Source organism: Calidris pugnax, unplaced genomic scaffold (genome assembly GCF_001431845.1).
Source record: "Calidris pugnax isolate Ruff unplaced genomic scaffold, ASM143184v1 scaffold140, whole genome shotgun sequence".
Taxonomy (NCBI): Eukaryota; Metazoa; Chordata; class Aves; order Charadriiformes; family Scolopacidae; genus Calidris; species Calidris pugnax.
Window position 1 is genome coordinate 897,936 of NW_015090896.1, and position 7,983 is coordinate 905,918.

The 7,983-nt window shown below is 53.3% G+C and overlaps 1 protein-coding gene across 1 annotated transcript in view; it reads left to right on the top strand.

Annotated features, from left to right (window-relative positions):
* Positions 1 to 58: 58 nt before the first annotated feature.
* The window catches only part of FDFT1 (farnesyl-diphosphate farnesyltransferase 1), a 20,192-nt gene continuing 12,267 nt past the window's right edge, over positions 59 to 7,983 (top strand). Inside the window, exon 1 of the mRNA XM_014948397.1 lies at positions 59 to 212. The gene's annotated coding sequence lies outside the window, so the exon portion shown is untranslated. The remainder of the gene's footprint in view (positions 213 to 7,983) is intronic.

Consider the following 7,983-nt stretch of genomic DNA (forward strand, 5'->3'; position numbering starts at 1 on the left):
CGGAGGGTGCAGCAGCAGCAGCGGGGGGGTTGCGCTGTCGCCGCCGCTCCCCCGGTTCCGCCACCGGCCGCCCCCCGCCTTCAGCCGCCCCCCCGCCCCTCGCTGTGCCCGCAGGACTCGCTGGGACGGGGCCTCCGGACCTGCTACCGCTACCTCAACCAGACCAGCCGCAGCTTCGCCGCCGTCATCCAGGCCCTGGACGGAGAGCTGCGGTGAGATTTTTGGGGGGGAAGGAGGAGTTTCGGGGGGGGTAAGGTCTCCCCGACGGTGGGGTTCCACCGGAGGGGGTGGTGGGTGCGATGGTCACCCTGGATCACGGGGGGATCCTCGGGAGGTGGTGGGTGAAGTGGCCTCCTAACATGGGAGGTCTCTGGGAGGTGGTGGGTGCAATGTCCACCTCACACTGGGGTCCTCAGGAGATGGTGGGTGCCATGGCCCCCTGGACCTAGGCATCCCCAGGAGGTGGTGGGTGCAGTGCCCCCCTGGAACCTCAGGAGATGATGGGTGCAGTGTCTCCCCAACATTGGAGCTCCTCGGGAAGTGGTGGGTGTAATACCCCCCTGGAACCTCAGGAGGTGGTGGGTGCAATGGCTTGCCAACACTGGAGCTCCTTGGGAAGTGGTGGGTGCAATGCCCCCTAACATGGTTGGTCTCTGGAAGGTAGTGGGTGCAATGCCCCCCCTGGAACCAGGGGTCCTCAAGAGGTGGTGGGTGCAATGCCACCCCAACATGGGAGGTCTCTGGAACAGTACCCTCCCAACACAGGTGGTCTCTGGAAGGTTGTGGGTGTAATGCCCCCTGGAACCTCAGGAGGTGATGGGTGCAGTGTCTCCCCAACATTGGAGCTCCTCGGGAAGTAGTGGGTGCAATGCCCCCCCCAACGTGGATGGTCTCTGGAAGGTGGTGGGTGCAATGCCCAGGGGTCCTCAAGAGGTGGTGGGTATAATGCCACCCCAACATGGGAGGTCTCTGGAAGGTGGTGGGTACAATTCCCCCCTAGAACCTCAGGAGGTGGTGGGTGCAATGCCACCCCCAACATGGATGGTCTCTGGAAAGTTGTGGGTGCAATGTTCCCCTGGAAGTGGGCATCCCCAGGAGGTAATGCCCCCCCAACATGGGTGGTCTCTGTAAGGTGGTGGGTGCAATGTCTCCCCAACACTGGAGCTCCTCATGAAGTGGTGGGTGCAGTGTTTCCCCAATGCTGGGGGTCCCTGGGAGGTGGTGGATGCAATGCATCCCCCCTAACATAGGTGGTCTCTGGAAAGTGGTGGGTGCTGGGCTGATCTGGGGCCTCGTGCATGTATATATACCTTAAAATATTATATTTATAGAGAAATAACTCCGTTCAGCGTGTAGATCTCTCTCCGGTTAATCCCAAAATGGGTTAATCGTGGAAATTAGGGTTTCCTATAAATTGCACGTCCCACACTGCGGTCGCAGGAGTCGCTGGCACCTTCCTGAACACTGGGGTTTCTGTTGGGTTTCCGAGCATCTTGGATGCCATGGGGTTGGGCATCTTTGGACCATGATACCAAGGCTCCTGTGCTGAGCCGTGGTGGTAGGTGTGATGTTCCTGGAGCTCCTGAGGGTCCATGCAATGCCTCCATATGCCACGTTTCCTTAGCTGAGCTGCTGGGGAAGTGCTCCCAGGTCCCTGGGGTGGTGGGCTGAGCCCGGGGAGGGGACAATCCGTGCATCCCCAGCCCCGGTGCCAGCTGGACGTGCGGATCTTCACGTCCGAGCTGGCTGGATGTGACACATCCAACCCTCTGCTCCTCGGCCAGCAGGCGGTTAAACCGGCGGCGCCTGCCCATGTGCTGTTTTGTGACACCCTGGGAATGTGTCCTGGCAGTGCCAAGGGCCAGCGAGCAAAAAAAACCCCGGGGCTGAGCTACGTTTGGAAGCAACTTCCATAAAAACCTAGGAAATCACGGTGGGGGGGGGCTTTCTGTACGCTCATATTTAATTTTTTTTTGCCGTACAGATTTTGCTGACCCCCGCAGGAAAAGCTCCACGTGGTCACAGATCCCAAGCTGGGCTGATCTGGGGCCTCGTGCATGTATATATACCTTAAAATATTATATTTATAGAGAAATAACTCCGTTCAGCGTGTAGATCTCTCTCCGGTTAATCCCAAAATGGGTTAATCGTGGAAATTAGGGTTTCCTATAAATTGCACGTCCCACACTGCGGTCGCAGGAGTCGCTGGCACCTTCCTGAACACTGGGGTTTCTGTTGGGTTTCCGAGCATCTTGGATGCCATGGGGTTGGGCATCTTTGGACCATGCCCCGTAGCTGTTGCCCGGCGTTTATGAAATAGCGTTTGCAGCCGGTTTTACAGGAAAGGCAAAGAAAATTCAGTGGTTTGGCTGGGGCTGCGTGGAAAGGTATGAGTAGGGCCAAGAATAAACTTGGGTTTGGTTTGTTTTGGGTTGTTTTTTTTGTTTTTTGGGTTTTTTTTTCCATGCTTGGTGTATTAGCTAATGTAGAAATTAAGGGTGAAAAAAAAAAAACAAACCAAAAAAAACCAAAACAAAGGCCAATCAATAAAACACCTTGAAACCTTTTAGCATTTCCTGGGTTCCCCCCAGCTGGCTTTGATCTTCCTGCAGTTATCTTTCTCCTCCAGCTTTTCTGTTCTTTAATCCTCCCTCCCTTGTTGTTGCATTTTGATGGGATCAGGGGAAGGCTCCCTCCCCTCAGGGCACGGCGGCAACTTCTGCCTGGCATCCTAAAAATGCTATTGCCTAAAAATGCTATTTGCGACCCGGGGCTGCCCAGGGATTGTGGCTGAATTTAGGGGATCAGGAAAAATTAATTTTCAAAGATCCGTGGCTCCACTGAAGAGTTTCAGGAGAAAAAAAAGAGGGAAATGCAAAACAGGCAGAATATGGGAATAGCAAGAGTTTAGTGAAGGAATTAATTTTGTTGTATGGTGTCCAAGAGGTGTTTTCCTTGATGTTAACCCCATGAGGGGGCTGAACTGAACCCTGGTGGGATTCAAACGTGTGATATTTGCTTCTTCTCACTGGCTGAAGGAGCTGGTGGTGTAGGATTCAAGCCCAGGGTCTGCTCCGTGTCCTACACCACAGCCCGGTCCTTTCCCTGGCCCCAACTTTACCACTTTTTTGGAGGGAGATCTCGTGGTTTGAAGGCTGGGGAAGCATGAAGATCTTGCTGCCTGGTTCGCATCCCTGCTCCCGGGAGAGTTTCCATGTGTCCTCCCCAAGAACTGCTGGAAGATGGAGAGCTTCTGGATGCACGCTCGGTGCGATGGTCCTCAGGCTGGCACACAGGGAGTTGAGCTAAAATATTTTCTTTCTTCCTGCTTATTTTTTTTGGCCTCGTAAACCCTGTGTTTTGCTGGCCAGGGCCCTGTCTCGCCCGTTGCTCCATGGTTTTCTTGGAAGGTGGGAGGCTCAAAACTTCATCAGCAGCTGAGCCAACATCGTAACTCTTGGTGGTGGAGAGGAATTAATGAGCCAACATCATAACTCCTGTCCTGGTGGCAGAGAGGAAAGGGATGCTCCTGCCAGCCCCATGATCCTGCCTGTCCCTGGGACCCTTCAGGATCAATTCCTGCAGGTTCAGCTGCTTTGTGGAGAGGTCCAGCCTTCTGCACGTGGTGGCAAGGAGAAGGGAGACCTCCCCACCTTGGAAGGGGGAAGCCTCTCCCAGGACAGGGTTGGAGCTTGAGCCCCGAGATGAAACCAGGCTTAGAAGCATAGAATGGTTTGGGTTGGAAGGGACCTTAAAGATCCCTGGGCAGGGACACCTCCCAGTAGACCAGGTTGCTCAAAGCCCCGTCCAACCTGACCTTAAACACCTGCAGGGATGGGGGCTTGCTCTTTGGAAGTGGATGCTTCCAGTTGTGGGAAGGGGAGGTAATGCTGGAGTGTCCTCTTTCTGGCACTGTCACATGTGTTTGCTGGTGGAGACTGCGTGGCTTTGGTTGGCTACTGTCATCCCTGTGGATCTTGGGTTGGAGCCCAGCTGGGACCATGGTACCTGGGAACCCTGCAGAGAAACACGAAGCTGCAGGCAGACCACCCTCGCTGCTTAATTGTTTTTATGATCTTAGATTTCATAGAATCATGGAATAGTTTGGGTTGGAAGGGACCTTTAAAGGCCATCTCGTCCACCCCCCTGCCATGGGTAGGGACATCTTCAACTAGATCAGGTTGCTCAGAGCTCTCTCCAACCTGACCTGGGATGTTTCCAGCCATGGGGCATCCACCACCTCTCTGGGCAACCTGGACCAGGGTTTCACCACCCTTCTTTTGATTTTCCCAAATGGCCACGGAGCTTAATTCAGTGTGTGGTGGAGGTTGGGGACGTGGTTAAGGTTTGGATGCAGAAGAGGGGTTAAATAAGTGTTTTAATCTGGAGTTATTGCTGGCTCTTCTGTTGGCGTGGTGTAGGTGTGAGAGGTGCTTCTGGGATGGCATTTCAGCTTCTGCTTTGCTTTTCTTGGTTGCTGCCAGAAGGAGGTTCCTCCTGAAAGGGAGTAGGAGCCCTGGGCACTTGCATCATGTCAAATGAACACTTGAAGCCTGGTTGAAAGGGAGAAAAACCTCATCTGTGCAAAGGAACAGGAGGGCACGAGAGAGATGCTCCTGAGCACTCTGACGTATGCTTTGAGGGAAGTCTTAAATACCCTTAATTAAAGAAAAAAAAAGTCAAATTTAACAGTATTGGCTCTAAGAACCAGTCAGTTTTTTCCTGGCTGCTTAATCACCGCTTGCGCGTTGTCATCCCGGGAGAGCCACGCTTTCCCCTTAGCAATTAGCACTGAAGCAGTCCCAGCTAGTTTCCATTTGTTAAACAATTAACGAGCCCGTCATCTCCTTGAAGTATCGCTGTGCTCATTTAGAGCCAGGGGATTATTTTCCATAAATCCTGCAGTCGGAGCCGTTACAATGTCCCCCCTGGAAGTGGGCGTCCCCAGGAGGTGGTGGGTGCAGTGTCTCCCCAACACTGGAGCTCCTCACGAAGTGGTGGGTGCAGTGTTTCCCCAATGCTGGGGGTCACCAGGAGGTGGTGGATGCAATGCATCCCCCCTAACATAGGTGGTCTCTGGAAAGTGGTGGGTGCAATGTCCCCCTGATAAAGGGGGGTCCTAAGGAAGGTGGTGGGTGCAATGTTTCTCTGATGCTGGGGGTCCCCGGGAGGTGGTGGGTACAATGTCCCCCTGACACTGGGGTTCCCCGGGAGGTGGTGGGTTCAATGTCCCCCTGACACTGGGGTTCCTCAGGAGGTAGTGGATGCAATGTCCCCCTGACACCAGGCCCCCTCCGCAGGCGGTGGGTGCAATGGCCCCCCCCAAGGCTGTGAGTCTTTGGGAGATGATGGATGTGATGCCCCCCAATACCAAGGCTCCTGTGCTGAGCCATGGTGGTAGATGTGATGTCCCTGGGCCTCCTGGGGGTCCATGCAATGCCTCCATATGCCACGTTTCCTTGTCCTCCCCAAGAACTGCTGGAAGATGGAGAGCTTCTGGATGCACGCTCGGTGCGATGGTCCTCAGGCTGGCACACAGGGAGTTGAGCTAAAATATTTTCTTTCTTCCTGCTTATTTTTTTTGGCCTCGTAAACCCTGTGTTTTGCTGGCCAGGGCCCTGTCTCGCCCGTTGCTCCATGGTTTTCTTGGAAGGTGGGAGGCTCAAAACTTCATCAGCAGCTGAGCCAACATCGTAACTCTTGGTGGTGGAGAGGAATTAATGAGCCAACATCATAACTCCTGTCCTGGTGGCAGAGAGGAAAGGGATGCTCCTGCCAGCCCCATGATCCTGCCTGTCCCTGGGACCCTTCAGGATCAATTCCTGCAGGTTCAGCTGCTTTGTGGAGAGGTCCAGCCTTCTGCACGTGGTGGCAAGGAGAAGGGAGACCTCCCCACCTTGGAAGGGGGAAGCCTCTCCCAGGACAGGGTTGGAGCTTGAGCCCCGAGATGAAACCAGGCTTAGAAGCATAGAATGGTTTGGGTTGGAAGGGACCTTAAAGATCCCTGGGCAGGGACACCTCCCAGTAGACCAGGTTGCTCAAAGCCCCGTCCAACCTGACCTTAAACACCTGCAGGGATGGGGGCTTGCTCTTTGGAAGTGGATGCTTCCAGTTGTGGGAAGGGGAGGTAATGCTGGAGTGTCCTCTTTCTGGCACTGTCACATGTGTTTGCTGGTGGAGACTGCGTGGCTTTGGTTGGCTACTGTCATCCCTGTGGATCTTGGGTTGGAGCCCAGCTGGGACCATGGTACCTGGGAACCCTGCAGAGAAACACGAAGCTGCAGGCAGACCACCCTCGCTGCTTAATTGTTTTTATGATCTTAGATTTCATAGAATCATGGAATAGTTTGGGTTGGAAGGGACCTTTAAAGGCCATCTCGTCCACCCCCCTGCCATGGGTAGGGACATCTTCAACTAGATCAGGTTGCTCAGAGCTCTCTCCAACCTGACCTGGGATGTTTCCAGCCATGGGGCATCCACCACCTCTCTGGGCAACCTGGACCAGGGTTTCACCACCCTTCTTTTGATTTTCCCAAATGGCCACGGAGCTTAATTCAGTGTGTGGTGGAGGTTGGGGACGTGGTTAAGGTTTGGATGCAGAAGAGGGGTTAAATAAGTGTTTTAATCTGGAGTTATTGCTGGCTCTTCTGTTGGCGTGGTGTAGGTGTGAGAGGTGCTTCTGGGATGGCATTTCAGCTTCTGCTTTGCTTTTCTTGGTTGCTGCCAGAAGGAGGTTCCTCCTGAAAGGGAGTAGGAGCCCTGGGCACTTGCATCATGTCAAATGAACACTTGAAGCCTGGTTGAAAGGGAGAAAAACCTCATCTGTGCAAAGGAACAGGAGGGCACGAGAGAGATGCTCCTGAGCACTCTGACGTATGCTTTGAGGGAAGTCTTAAATACCCTTAATTAAAGAAAAAAAAAGTCAAATTTAACAGTATTGGCTCTAAGAACCAGTCAGTTTTTTCCTGGCTGCTTAATCACCGCTTGCGCGTTGTCATCCCGGGAGAGCCACGCTTTCCCCTTAGCAATTAGCACTGAAGCAGTCCCAGCTAGTTTCCATTTGTTAAACAATTAACGAGCCCGTCATCTCCTTGAAGTATCGCTGTGCTCATTTAGAGCCAGGGGATTATTTTCCATAAATCCTGCAGTCGGAGCCGCTATTTCTTGGGACTTTTTTATTTTTGGTACTTCAGCTGTGGCAATGTGGAGCCAGGGAGGGGAGGTGGCTCTCCAGCAGCTTTGTGCTGGGACATGTGGGCTGGCTCCAGCATCTTGTGTGTGGAGATATAAAATCCAGGGTGTTTTGGCTCTTATTTTCCAATCCTGACATTCCTGTTACATGGTGAGGGACCCCCTTCTTCCCCCTCCCTCCCCCAAACAAGCTAAAAGGGTGCTGGGTGCAGAGAAGGGGAAGTAATAGAAAAAAATCCACCGAGTTTTTTCCTCTTCTTTATTTTGCGTTTGCTTTTTCCAGTAGCAAACCTTGGGCTCTGTCCTCCTGGGTCCTGGTGAGTGCTGTCCTAGAGCCTTGGATCTTCCCGGCAGGGTTGGACCTCACAGTGCCCCGGGGGGGCAAGGAGAGGTTTTACAGACCCATCCCTTCCCTGATGCACCTCTTAGAAAGCCAAAAACCATGCCGTAGTTCTCTGCATGAAGGGGAAAAATCTGGGATTCCTAACCCAGCTCAGGCAATCAGCCCATGGGGAGTTTGTGTGGAGGCATCTCTGTTGCTCAGAGTGGAGGTTCAAGGAGATGATGATCTCCTTGAAGGTAGGTGGGAGGCACTGCTGGTGGTGCTTTCCATCCTTAACCTTCTCCTGTGACCCTGGGATTTGAGGAGTATGTTTCTAATGCATTTATTTTACATTTTTGCACGGCAGGGGACAGCCACTGTCCCCAGATCAGAGCTGGGGAAGCTGACACCCTGGATCTAGTTGAAGATGTTCCTGCTCATTGCAAGGGGGTGGGACTATAGAAGACCAT